This window comes from Tupaia chinensis, unplaced genomic scaffold, assembly GCF_000334495.1.
Source record: "Tupaia chinensis unplaced genomic scaffold, TupChi_1.0 Scaffold144529_1, whole genome shotgun sequence".
NCBI classification, from domain to species: Eukaryota; Metazoa; Chordata; class Mammalia; order Scandentia; family Tupaiidae; genus Tupaia; species Tupaia belangeri.
Genome location: NW_006204388.1, coordinates 3,129,568 through 3,143,151, shown reverse-complemented (window position 1 = coordinate 3,143,151; position 13,584 = coordinate 3,129,568). Strand labels below are relative to the sequence as shown.

The 13,584-nt window shown below is 37.5% G+C and overlaps 1 pseudogene; it reads left to right on the top strand.

The window, feature by feature from the left end:
- Positions 1 to 11,681: 11,681 nt before the first annotated feature.
- The window catches only part of LOC114004450 (heterogeneous nuclear ribonucleoprotein C pseudogene), a 5,176-nt pseudogene continuing 3,273 nt past the window's right edge, over positions 11,682 to 13,584 (top strand).

Sequence of the window (13,584 nt, the reverse complement as noted above, 5' to 3'; positions counted from 1 at the left end):
TGTAATTCTGCAGCCGTCACAGATGGCACGAGCAGAACATCTTGGGGTGTGCCCTTAGTGGTTGTATTTAGTGGTTACCTCACTGGGTCTAGAGCCAGTACTCTTCTAAGTGGTGTGACTTACAAATAATTTAAGGTCCCTCATTTAGTTTAGTTTCCTCATTTCTAGAGTCAGGAATCAATACTAACTCTAAGAATTGTAATGAAGATAAAATGAGATCATCACCATCACTACCACTTAATGTTTACTAGGATCCAGGTAGTCCCTAGGAATATATTTGAGTATGTATAATTTGAATATATTAATTAATATATCAACTCTCACAATAACTCCATAAAAGGACTATTTTTAATGACCCTATCTTTACCAGTGAAGAGAGTAAGGTAAAGAGAGGATAAATAAGTTCCCTGAGGTCACAAAGCTAGAAGGTGGTCTGACTCTGGAATGCCTTTTCAACATCACTGTGTTGTTTCCCATTCTGGAATCAAGCCTGTAGCACAGTATCTGGCACTCCCATATGTACTCAAAATGTACTCAAAATTAACTCTTATACTTACCCCAACTTATTAATGAGAAAATGAAGAGCTTTAAGTGGTTAATAACTTACCTAAATAGTATAATCTAGATCTTAAATGAGAGAACCAAGTTATTAGTCCACATAAGGCTGGATATAAGGCTGTTTTTTTTTTATTTTGCTTTGTTTTATTCAGGAAAATTATGCAGCTATGATGTGGTCTTCCTGTAAAAGAAAACAACTCCACCTGAGTAACTCCTCAGGTCATCGCTACATTGTAGTGCAATTTTTTTTTTTTATTTTGCTTCGTTTTATTCAGGAAAATTATGCAGCTATGATGTGGTCTTCCTGTAAAAGAAAACAACTCCACCTGAGTAACTCCTCAGGTCATCGCTACATTGTAGTGCAACACAAACATTGATGTTTACAAGGATGATTCAAGACCATCAAGAAAAGGATAAATTTTATATGTTGTACCCTCTGTAAAAAGGACTGAAAATGTATGCTATGTTTTAGAAGATTTCCATCAAATTCATTAAAACAGAATCAGCTTGATACTATAGGGAGTAAGCTTCAGCTACCTGGAAAATGGATTTATGTTGTTCAACTCGTTCCTGAGCAATGTCAGTTAAATGAAGTGTGGCTACATAAAATAAGAGGGATAGTGAGTGCAATAGCTTTGGATATTTAGCTACAAAATGGACCACAGCAGTCACAGTTCAGTTTCCTGCATCTAACCAGAAATATAGGAAGTTTGCAAACTGTGAAATTAATCATGTTAAAAGAATGTGATCCATAAAATATATTTTATTTTAAAAAAGGTGTGTATACCCATTCACTCATTTCTTTTTCCATATAGTTATACACATACAAAGATGTTATCAGTCACATACTTTTCTCTGTTATTAAGCAGCTGTTTTAAGAAACAGAGATTGAAGTTAACAGATAAAGTGATATTTCATAAAGGAAATAAGCATTTTACCAGATTAAAACATATAAACCACCAGCAAAAGTAGATACTATTATAAATTCATGTTCTCCAACCTAAATTGAGCTCTCCGCACTGCTTGAGAAAAATGCTTTTATATTTTTTATAGTCATTTTACTGTCTTCATCTTACAAAATATCTAAATTAATCTCTTCTGATTTTCCACACTTCTTTTTGGCTTCTCTGCTCTATGTGTTTTTTCAGAGTTTTCTTTTTTCTTTATGCATCTTTAGAAGATAACACTTTTATACTTTTGAAAATGTTCTGAAGTCAGTTTCAATAATTGCCTAAAGCAAGTGGCCATTGTCGTGAAAACTAGTTTAGTTTAGATACCTGTTCTGTTACTACCAGCTAAATAACTGGGACAAGTTCTTTAAATTCTCTAAATTACATTTTCCTTTTTCATAAAATGGGCACAAAAGTAGTACCTACCTCACAAGATTGTTTGAGGATTAAATTATATAATCCATATAAAATTCTCAGTGACGTTCCTGACACGTAATAAGAAGTCATTACATGCTGTTATTGTTAATATTGTTGTTAATATTATTACATTTTGTTAATAATATTATTTACTAGAGTTATTATTATTTTTAAGTGCTGAGAGCTGCCATATCTGTCCCTTCAGTTCAGATCTCTTTTCTGGGATTCAGGCTTGCAAAAACCCCACATCTAGTTTTCAACAACTCATCTGCTTAACTCTATTTTTATTGCTCTTAGCTTTGCTCATGACTTGGGCCAAACTCTGGGGAGAGCAATGCCATTCACTTTGCCTAATGGAATTGGGAATGGCTTCTTTAATATTCCAGGCACTTTCAGTTATTAAAACAGTCCTGTTTTAATATTTAACATCCAGTCTTGTACATTTTAAGACTTCTGTTTCAAACTCCATTCCAAACTCTACTCAAAGCATAGCTAGAACAATCTGTGTCTTCAGCAGAGTGGAGCAGTTTCCCTTTCTCCCTTTGCCTTCTAGGTGCCAGCTTCTCACTTAGTTTTAGGTGGAGAGGAAGGAGAGGGAAAGGCCAGCTTCTCCTTTTCCATCTATGAGCAGAAGCAGTTACTTGTTAATTTATAAGCAATCTCTAGATCCCACTGGTCATTTCCATCATGGGGTATAGGAAAGCCCTGTTTGGATTTCTTCCTGATTGCCTGGTATGGTTCCTGCCTTGTCCCTGGATCTTGCTGGGGGGAGAGAGTTTTGGGGCAGGATCTCTGGAGAAGTTCTTGCAAGATAGCTCAAACCCAGCTACCTTGTAGGTGTTCACTTGTTCCGTGCTTAACAACCTAAGTGCAGTTTGACTGCTTCCCTCTTATTTATTTATTGGAGATATTTTTGCTGTAGGGTACATGTGCTTGCTGGAGAGACAGAAAGCAAGAAATCACCCTCCAGGGGGGATGGCCTTGCCACAATCCCTTCTCTATTCTCTTCTTCAGATTTTGTGCATGCACACCCATGCACCCGGCATGAGTTTGAAGTTGCTGGGTCTAGGATTTAAACCACGCCGACTATGTGGAAATCCAACGTGAACATTCTGCCATCTGCTGGTCTCCCCTCTCTTTTAATCTTGTCTTTTTCTTTTCCAAGCTTATGGTGACTTGGGGCAGAATAGCAAGTCTTCTAGTTACACAAGTGTGCAACTAAAGAACAAAATGCTTTTCTCCCTTTCTTGCAGTAATCCTACTATTATATAAGTGATTTTCATGAGGTTCCCCTTTCATTCCCTGTGGAGTTTGAAAGAAAAATTCTTGTAGATTTTCTATTGAGAAAGAAAAGAATCTATCTCCTTGTATGCTGAGCTTCTGAAAAGGCTACTTGTTCTCTTATCTTACAATCTTCTATGTATTTGGGTTATCAGAGAGGATGGGCTTGGGTGTGGTAGAGAAGATTCTTGAACTGGTTCTCTTCTTTGGCCCTAAAATAAGCATCTGACCCAGCTCTTGGTGACTCTCTGAGCTCTGAATGCAAATGCCTTGCCAGTTGTTTTGTGTGTAATTTTGAACCTCTACAGAAACTTCTGAAAACAAGGCAAATCTCATGTGGACATTTTATTATACCTCGTTACATTGTCAGCACAGAGGTCCAGGATCTTGTTTATCCTGTTCTGATTTTATATCCCCAATATCTAACAAAGCATTTGCAAAGTAGTAGGTATTCAATAAATATTTGTGGAATGAATAAATAAATAAAAGTCAAATGTAATATTTAGAAAAGCTGATCCTAAATTATATGGCACACAGTAGACAGAGAAAACACAATCTTGGAAATACGTGCCCAGAGAAACTGCTATCATTATCTAAATACTTTATAACACGTAAAGTTCTTAAATCTGTCCCTTAGATACCATTTTGTTTATTGTATGGATTTCTATTCTTTTATACTTTGGTTTCACTTTCTACTTACTTGTTAAATAATTACTTCATGAGAACTTTGGGAATACATTTAAAACATTACCATGTTTCTACAGAGCCTTGCTGTAATGTAATGATTATGAAATGATTTCAAATCTATTCAGAATTATGAAAAGACACAGCTCAACAAATATTTTTATTTTTGTTTATTCTTTTCCAAATCAATTAAAATGATCCATTTTATACTGAAGTAATTTTGTCAGTTTTGTATTCATTTAAAAATACCAGATCTTTTTCTAGGAAATACAGTTTCTTAGAACTTGAGTTTTAAGCAAAGTATTCAAAAAAATGTAAACCTAAATGTAGTCTGTCAAAAAGGGGTACAATTGAACTGAAAGTACTAAATGCTGTGTTCTGTAATTCTTTAGAAAATTTGGAAACATTACTGGATTCCTAAGTAGATTTACTCGAGAAATCAGCTGTGAGCCATCTTTAAAAGCCATTTGTTGAAAGCACAAATAAAAATAATCAAATGGTTTTATTCCTATGCATTTAAACAATGTTTAGTACAAGGATGAAACCATAGTCTTTAAAAAAGTCATATTCAAAAACTTGTTAGGGACTCACAGAGATTGCTAAAGAAATAATTTGCATACTCAGCCAATTGCTTGGCTATTTCTGGTACTTATGAGAGTGGATTTAGCCAAACAAGTTTCCAGGGAAACCTTTTCCTCACTGGGAAAGGATAATTGTGTAGTAGGAGTCCATGCATAGCATGCCTGTAATCTTACTTTGCTTTAATTTCATCTAGGTTAGCCACAGAGTAGAAAACATTGCAGAGAACGTTAGCTAAGATTGTAAAAGAGCACAAGTAATTATTATTATTATTATTATTATTATTTTTTTTTTTAAAGATTTTTGCTAAAGGGCACATGCACTCACTGAGCCACAGCAAGAAATCACCCCCAGGGTGATGGTCTCACTGCAATCCCTTTTCTGTCTTAGTGCATTTGGGCTGATATAACAAGTCATCTGGATGGTTTGAACAACAAAAATTCATTTCTTAACATTTCTGGAGGTTGAAAAGTCTAAGATCAAGGCACTGGAATATTTGCTGTCTAGTAAGGGTCTACTTCCTGCTTTGTAGTGATCTTTTTGCTGTGTCTTCACATGGGAAAGGAATGAAAGCTGAGGATTTCACTTGCATGACCTAATCACCTCCCAAAGGCCCCACCTATTAATTCCATCACATTGGAAATTATTCTTCAACATATGATTACTGGAGAGACAGAAACATTCAATGCATAGCATACTCTATAGTTTAAAAACTACACTCACTTGAGTGTCTTTTAGGAGACGTTTTTGTCATCTGCCTCATCATACAGAAGAGGAAACTAAAGGCAGGTGCAGCTCAAGCTGCAATTCAGGAGGGCACAGATGGCAGTCCAACAGAGTTGTAGCAGTGTCTGCATCCATGTGGATTTACACATGTTGCCAATTCTGCAGGAGTGCAGAAGGCAAGTGCTGTGGGAGTGTGGCAGCTTCTACCTAGATTTCAAAGGATGCATTGAAAAGCCTGGGGTTTTGAGCAGAGATTTGCCCTAGGGGCAGAGTGACCAAGAACCTTAACTAGGGTAATGCAGAAATGTGGAGTTAGAGCAGAGAGAGGTCTCCAGGAGACCTTTATCTAGTGGAGCTGCAGGGATGGAACTGCTCTCTAGCCCTCAGAATTTTAGTGCCACTGGCAGCCAAGAGCAGCTGCTGGGATAGGCACTGGACTCCAAGTGTAAGAAGCCACTTGGGTTTCAACCAGCAAAGCCATGGAGCAGGGCTTCCCAGCCCACATTGGAGGTTATCAGACATAGAGTCAAAGGAGATTGTTTTCAAGCTTCAAAAATCTAACGTTTTCTTCTTGGGTTTCAGATCTATTTGGGGCCTATTACTCAGTTCCTCTTTGAGTATGGAGTATACTTGCCCTATAACTGTGAAGCTGCTAATATGTTTTCATGATATTACATACTCATTGAAGGAAAATGCTTGAGTCTCAGATTGAGACTTTGGGCTTGGACTTTCAAGTAGGTATTGAAGCAAATTAAAGCATTTTGGATTATTGGAAACGGGTTTTATATTGGAATCCCAAAGTAGAATGCAATGGTTTGGACAATAGGTTCCCCCCAGAGGTTCGTGTTTTAAGATTTTGTCCCTAATGTAATGGCACTAGGAGGTGATTAGACCTTTAGAAGAAGACCTGTTTTCAATGTGGGCAGGCACCACTTAGTTGACTGGGAATGTGAGAGGGACAAACAGAAGAAGCAGAAAAATCGCTTTCTTACTCTTTCTTGGGTGATGACCTACCTGCTTCTTTCAGCCATGTTGTTACATAGCACTGGAGGCCAGCCAAAGGCCAGGTCCATGCTTTGGCCTTTTGAGTGACCAGAATTATGAGCCAAATAAACCTCTATTCTTTGTAAGTCACCAGTGTCAGGTATTTCTGCTTAGCCACACAATAGCAAACATACAAACTTGATTTAGTGAGAATTATTAAGTTATTAATTAATAAGTCTTATTAATAATTATTAATAAGACTCCTCTGTATAGTTAAGTCATTGTTAGTCATACCAAGACATTTTTCAGGAATATTACTATATCCCATGGTGTTGACTCAAGCAGTATTGAGACATAAAGGTGCAGCATAGGCCATCATTTGTAACATGAATTCACCCTGCAGGCTGAGCCTCTAAAGTATGACCGTGGAGGAGAAGAAAGTTAGGAGTATCTAGAGCCAGAATCTAATTTATGGACAATTATTTGAAATAGCAAATGAATAAAATCTAAGTAGAGAAATGGGTTTTTGTCAACACTCAGTCATGACAGTTCTCTTAGTAGTGGAGTTTTCCTAAAAATAGTAACAATCCTAAAACTTTATATATTGTAACCAATGATAAATGGTTAAGTGAAAAGTTAATTTAATGGTTAATTAATATAAATATGCTATTTTTCTTTTTATTTTTAATATTACAGCTTACATTTTGTAATTTGTTGTGACTTATTTTCTCATTTCAAATAAGTATTTTTATACCTAATTTTATATTTATAATTTATATTATTCTTTAAAGGGGCCCCTTTTCTCCCAAACTGTATAAGGTTGAGATCTCATAATGCCTGGATTCTGTCTTGAGAGTATGGGTGCTCAGTGAATATTTATTGAATGAGTAAATATGTTTGGAATTAATTTGAGGTCAAGGTAATTTGCCACCTTGAAGTTCAGGGGTCAGAGTTTCTAATCCTAAGGAAATTTTAGTGGATTTTTCTCTTTAAGACTGGGAAATAAACTGTCTTTTGTGGAGCTTGTGGACTATACAAGTTTATTATGTTTTCACTCTGGCACGTGCTTGAAGCTAAATATCTGCATTTTATATTCAGAGATGTATCCTCTCCCTCCAGCAAACTAGCCTCTTGTCTTTGTAGAATGTCTATCGGAATCTTTGTTTTATAAAACATAGGAAAATTAAGGTAATATAAATGGATTGTTTTAGTCTGGAAAGTATTCTAACTGAAATAATCTGCCCTGGGAGAGAAGATGTTAGAATCCTTGAGTCTGAGTGTCACAGATACTAGAAGGCTGTTGGACTTACAGGACCAGCATTTTGTTTTCTCTATCCCCATAGCCCTTAGAAGTAATAATTCTTTCATAAGATAAGTAGATTGTGTTGCTAAAAGTCCTGGTTCGAGACACTTATTTATTTATTTTTTGTAAATTTTTTAGAGAGATTTTTGCTGTAGGGCTCGTGTACTTGCCAGAGAGACAGAGAGACAAAAATGGAAAAATGACCCCCCTGGGGGGATGGCCACATCACAGGTCCTTCTCCGCCAGTCTCCTTTTGGGATTTTGGGCACCCACGCACATGCACCTGGCATGAGTTTGAAGCTGCTGGGTCTGGGACTCGAACCGTGATTGACAATATGGGAGTCCAGCAACATAACCATTATACCATCTGCTGGTCCCTTGAGACCCTTAATAGCTTCTGGAGACCCAAGTTATCACACAGGGGATAGAAACACTAGTTTATAAAGAAGAACTTGAGAAATTGGACACATCATCATGGGGAAATACTCTAGAACTGAAGGCCAGAGACCTTTTTCTCCAACTGGTTGAACTGTGTAACCACTCCATTCCCCTGCTTCAACTCAAGACTCCTATATATGACCTTAGAATAGAGATCTCAAAGTGTGGTTCCTTCACTACCTGTCAGAATCACCTGCAAACATTTTAGAAATACAAACATTCAGGGTCCAATTTAGGCTTACAAATCCGAAACTGTGGAGCAGTGCTGGAGAACAAATTTATGTGTTCTCTATGTGGAGCCACAAGCAGAGAATAGGAAGGTCAGCTGGTCCCCATGAGAGCAGAGAAACAGAAACAGAAAAGCCATCAGAAGATAAGGCAGTGATGCAGACCCTTTCTAGGTATAGGACAATTTTGTGAATCTTCTGAATTTTTCCTTGTGTAAAGTCCCCTCAGCCCCGTCCTAACCCCGCTTCTCTATTCATGCGACTGAAAGTGGCCTTGATTCAGCTCTACCAGAGCTCAAGCAGTTAACAGACTGATTAGTGAATCTGAAACCCAATTCTAGAAGGAAGATTTGACAGACTCAGTTTGGATGAGTTATGGCTAGGCAGACAGGATTATATGAGACAAACAGATTTTGGGGGCCTTATGCTTGTATGTGGTGAGTCATTTTCCAGAAAATGAGAAATGGACCAGACTGTCACCTCTTACATCCATGCAGTGAACATCAGGTCACATGAGATTTAAAGCCATTAATCCTGTGGATTACATTCCTAATTTTTGTTTAATTTCTTGCCTATAGTTTGATTCTTTTGCACTTTGACTAATTATAATTCCATGCTTATTTCCATATGCCTTGATATATAAAAATAAATGGGGTTTGGCAATTTTTTTTTCTGGAGTTTCATGCCAGGATTTTATTGCCTATTTAAGATATAAATTGTATTTCCTCCAAAGCTCTGAAATAAATAATGATAAATATTGCAGTTTAGGCATTTTAATTAAGCATCTTTAACTTTCACTACCATAATATTCACAAATAATGTCTGATACAAGGAGCCTTTTGGTTTGCAAAACTGGAAACCCTTCAGTAATTTAAGAAACATTTAAAATGAGTTTTATTTTCACTCAGATTCTAGGTAACTAAAAATTATTTTTATTAATATCTAAAAAGGATTACAGATTTGTTATACTTTTAATCTTGGTTTAGTTTCTTTATTGTTAATAAATATGGTTATTTCCATGGCCAGGTTTTATTTATTCTTGCTTACAGCTAATTATGTTAAATTCTCAATGCTATGCAAGAGGTCTCCAATTAAAAAGAATTCAGGATATATATTCAGAAGTTGGCAAACTTTTTTTTAGGGCCTGATAGTAAATACTTTAGACCCATAAAGCCATGTGTAATATCTGTCACATATCCTTCTTTCTTTTCTCCTCTTTCTTCTCTCCATTTTATTCCTCATCCTCCTCTTCCTTTTTTAATCTCTCTCTTCTCTGTAACCTATTCTTAGCTCATGGACCATATAGAAACAGACTAAGCTGATTTTGGACCCTGGGTTACTGATTTATAATCCATGATTATAGCCCATATGGGAACTTGAAAACCATGGCATTTTTTTCTCTTTAAACTGTCTTATAAATTTTCTTTATTTTTTTAATTTAAAATTTAAACTATTATTATTATTTTTTAAAACTTTACTAGAGGGCACATGTACTCACTGGAGACAGACAGGGCAAGTGAGAAAGCATTCATTATGGGAGATGATCACACCGCAATCCCTTCTCTATTTCTTCTCTCTGGGATTGTGGGTACACAAATACAGGTACCTGATTTGTTTGGCAAAAAGGACTCACACTGTGTACTCAGCCATGTGGAATCCAGGCACCTTAACCACATGCACTGCTGGTCCTCCTCCTCACTTCCCACATTTTTCTGCAGAGAGATTTTTGCCATAGGGTATGTGCCCTTGCTGGAGAGACAGATAGGAGGGACAGAAAGAAATCACCCACCAGGGGGACGGTCAAGCCACAGTGCCTTCTCCTCTAGTCTCTTCTTAGGATTTTGGGCATGCATGCATATGCACTGGGCATGGAGTTTTAAGTTGCTGGGTCCAGGACTCAAACTGTGGTTGACTACATGGGAGTCCAGTGACATAACCATTATGCCATTTGTGGGTCCCATAGGCTTTTTTTTTTTTTTTGACTGTCTTGTAAATTTTCCATCACCTTGTGATCGAATCATATGAGCAGATTGTGATATAGAAAGGTGAAACATGCAGAGTCAGGGGAGAAAGAGAGAGCAAGTGGTAAATGATTTCAGGGTTAATAATGAAGGTTGACAAGTATGTATATCATGCCAGGTACTAATATGTATGTTTTCATTTAAGTCTTCCCACCACACTGGTCAGTTTTTATAGTATCCATTTTATAGATGAGAAAACACACACTAAGTAATGTTACTAAGTAACAAACTCTTTTAAGAGTTCAAGCTCAATCTCAAGTTTGTGTGATAGATGGAGTCTATCTTCTTTATGCTAAATCACGGGTGAACTTCCATAGAATAGAATCAAGAATACTGCATACCTCATCATAGATTTGTGAACATTTTAAAAGCTGTATTCTGAAACTGCTGGGCAGGGGAAATGGGACACTCTTAGGAACATTTTAATTATATTTTATTTTAATTTACATGTAATCACATTTATCTTTATAGTGTGCAACATTGCTTTTTCCAGCACAAATACCATGTATATCAGTCAAGATAAAGACATTACTATATACATTATTATCAGCAAATAGCTTTTCATTTTTTGCTTAATTAAATGTACTTTTTTTTTCTTCCACTGTTCCCCTCCCTCCATGACCCACTCTTCTATTATCCCTATCTTACTTTCTCTAGTATCTAGCATTGCCCTCTGTGCTTCTATACCTTCTGAACTTTCAGTTCTGCTGTAGAGTGCAGACAATTGGTATATATTGAGTGGGGACATACAAAATCTGTTATAGTCTGGCTTGTTCTGCTTAACATTAAGTCTTTCATAATCATCCACTTTGTATCAAATGTCAGGGTCTCATTTTTTTTTATGGCTGAGTAGTATTCCATAGAATACATATGCTCCATTTTTTCAATCCAATCACCTATTTTTGGACTTCTAGGTTTTTTCCATGTCTTAGCGATTGTAAATAATGCTGCAATAAACATGAATGTGCAAGTGTCTTTCCAACTGAGGTTTTTTCTGTTCTTTGGGTAAATACCTAAGAGTGGAATTACTGAGTTCTATGGTAGTTCTATTTGTAGGTTTCTGAGGAATCTCCATGTCATTCCCCATAGTGGTTGTACTAATTTGCATTCCCACCACTTGGGAATATTTTTTAATGGGCATAAGAGTGCATAGAAATAAAAGAAAGAGGCTTTGGACTAGTGTGCCACAGCAGAGTGAAAAATATGAATAATCTAATACCTATTGTAAAAAACAGTAAACTAGTATCAGTTGTATATTAATATTCATTGTGGAAGAAGATGAAGATGAATATGTGTATATCCTTGATTTGATTATTATACACTGTATACATGCCTTGAAAAACAATACTGTATTTTTGTGAACAGCTGGAGACTGAGAGGTTGTGGATGCATTGCCTACCTCCAGCTGCAGTTGGTTTCTTTGCCTAGAACCTGGGAGCGAGAGATTCAGAATCGAATCTCTTTTCCCTCACCTTGCTTTTTGGCTTCGTGAGGAATCTTACCATCAATCACAATGGCCAGCAATGTTACCAATAAGACAGATCCCCGCTCCATGAATTCCCACGTATTCATTGGGAACCTCAACACTCTTGTGGTCAGGAAAATCTGATGTGGAGGCAATCTTCTCCAAGTATGGCAAAATTGTGGGTTGCTCTGTTCATAAGGGCTTTGCCTTCTTTCAGTATGTTAATAAGAGGATTGCCCAGGCTGCTGTGGCAGGAGAGGATGGCAGGTGATGGCCAGTCAGGTTTTAGATATTAATCTGGCTGCAGAGCCAAAAGCTAACCGAGGAAAAGCAGGTGTGAAACGATCTGCAGTGGAGATGTACGGGTCAGTACCGGAACTCCCTTCTCCGTCCCCTCTACTCAGCTCCTCTTTTGACTTGGACTGTGACTTTCAGCGGGATTATGATGACAGCGCGTGTTCCACCGCCACCTCCTACTGCTCGTGCTGTAGTGCCCTTGAAACGCCAGTGTGTATCAGGAAACACTTCACGGAGGGGCCAAAGCTTCAATTCTAAGAGTAGGCAACCTGGATCGTCTTCCAAGTCTGGATAGATGAAAGGAGATGACGTTCAGACCATTAAGAAGAAGTTGATCCAGATAAAACAAAAAGTGAATTACCTTCTGGAAAACCTGGAAAAAATGAAAAAGGAACAGAGCAAACGAACAGTAGGGGTGAAGAATGATAAGTCAAGAGAGGAACAGAGCAGCAGCTCCCAGAAGAAAGATGAGACTAATGTGAAGGCAGAGTCTGAGGGGGATGCAGATGACTCTGCTCATAAGGGGGACCTACTGGAGATGATGATAATGAAGATCGGTTTTACAAACCAGCAGCTAGAGTAATAACTATGTCACTGAATTCCCATGTAGTCGACTGCGGTTCTAGTCCTGGACCCGGTGGCTTAAACTCATGCTGGGTGTGCGTGCATGTGTGCCCAAGATCCCGAGAGGAGAATAGAGGAGAAGGGATTGCGGTGTGGCCATCCCCCCCTGGGGCAGGGGTGATTTCTTGCTTTCTGTCTCTCTGTCTCTCTCTGTCTTTCTGGCGAGCACACGTGCCTTATAGCAAAAACCTCTCCGAAAAAAAAAAAAAAAAGAAGTGAAGTGGGACTAGGCACAAGGCAGTATGAATGAATGAACATGGGAAGGAGTTATGTTAAGTCTTACCCTGTAATTTTGCTCTTAATTTTGATACCTCTTTATGACTTGACAATAAAAAGGATGTATGATTTTTATCAACTGTCTCGAAAATAATCTCTTGTTATGCAGGGAGTAAGTTCTTTTCATTAATTTATGAGTTCAGTAGTTGCTTCCCTAACTGCAAAGGTGGTATCATTTAGTTGAGTAGCACCTGAGAGCAGCTTTGAGTGAGAAGTATACGTTTTATGCCCCACACTAGAGTGCCTGTGGGGCTGTTCAACGCAAATGTAACAGTGTATTTTTTGTGAATGAGAGTTGGCATGTCAAAGGCATCCTCTAGAAAACAGTGTAATAGTCTTAAGATTTGTTTTCTAAAGTTGATTCTGTGGGTTATTTTTTGTGAACAGCTTGATGTTTGGGACCTTTTTCCCTCAAAATAAAGAAGTCCTTATTAAACCAGGAATTTGAAGAAAAAACAACTGTATGGATACTCCTGTGGTTTAGTGGTTAAGGGAACTAGATCTCACATGGTTATCCATGGTTCAAATCCTACCTGGAAGTTTGAAAAACACCCTGGGTGTGTGTACATCCATTCCTAAAATCCCATCATGATGGATAAATGGAGGGAAAGGATTGTGATGTGATCACACCTCATGGGGGAAGAATGCTTTCTCTCTCTTCCTCTTTTTGTCTCTCTGTGTCTCTGGCAAGTACATGTACCCTCTGGCAGTAAAAACAAACAAGCAAAAAACAAAAAAAAGCAAAACAAAAAAA